The sequence below is a fragment of the Corvus brachyrhynchos genome, unplaced genomic scaffold (genome assembly GCF_000691975.1).
Source record: "Corvus brachyrhynchos isolate BGI_N302 unplaced genomic scaffold, ASM69197v1 scaffold115, whole genome shotgun sequence".
Taxonomy (NCBI): Eukaryota; Metazoa; Chordata; class Aves; order Passeriformes; family Corvidae; genus Corvus; species Corvus brachyrhynchos.
The window spans coordinates 2,463,971-2,464,962 of NW_008239553.1; positions in this window are offsets into that span (position 1 = coordinate 2,463,971).

Here is a 992-nt window from a genome sequence, read left to right on the forward strand (position 1 = left end):
CTGATGCTTTTGTGACGAGCCACCAGGATGCTCTCGGCTCCGCTCTGTCCTGAGCGCTGTTCGAAACAAGGCGCTGAAAGCCGGGGGGTGGTGGGGGTGGTGATGTGTGTTGGGAGTCAACAGAAAGCCGTGCCTCAATGCAAGCCAAATGCTTGTTAGAAACAACTTGCTCTCCCCCCTCAGCTGTGCCTTGGGGACTCCTGCAGGCACCGAAGCCGGGTGCGCTGCCTCCCCCAGGGCGAGCGCAGAGGGGAACCTCTCCCGGTGGCTTGGGACAGCGGGCGATTTTAAGGAAGTGAAATACCGGCACAACGTGAACACAGACAAGTTCATTTCCGTAGGAACGAACGAGGGGAATTTCGTTGGTTGCACTAGGGAGTTTTCTTGGCGAAAACCTCTGATTAACACACATTAAAATCCAACGAACGCTTCTGTTCCCACTGTTTGGGGGGGATATAAGCTGGGGCAGCTGGAGGCCACTGAGTTTTCCAGTTATTTTCAGTGTTTCTGTCTGCGTGCCATGCTCCCTGGGAGCTGGAAATCAGCGGGTTGTTCCATGGTTAGAGTGCCTCTCTCCCTCTGCAGGGTGCTGCTCTCAGAACCAAGGCCATGCCAGACCCTAACACACCCCTCAGAGCACTGCCTGTGTCCAAAACATACCTTGTTTTGTTAGGACCTGCCAAGAAGCTAAAGAGTTAGGGTAGAGAGATAGCTGGGCCATCACATAGGGCTCCAAAGTATCACAATAGAGAAATAGCAACATTAAGGATAAATCAATAAAGCAATCAATCAATCAATCAATAAATAGAAACTTTGTGCACCCACTCCTGGACAACTGGCTGAATTTCAGAGCTATCCTTTTTCTCCTGCCAAGTGAACATATGTATGCTACTTTCATTATCTGTAAAACAAGGAAATTTATCATTGCATGGCTTTGTAAAACAGATACCCTTAGTTGAAGGGGTTTGCATGTCTGAAAAATACTATTTTTA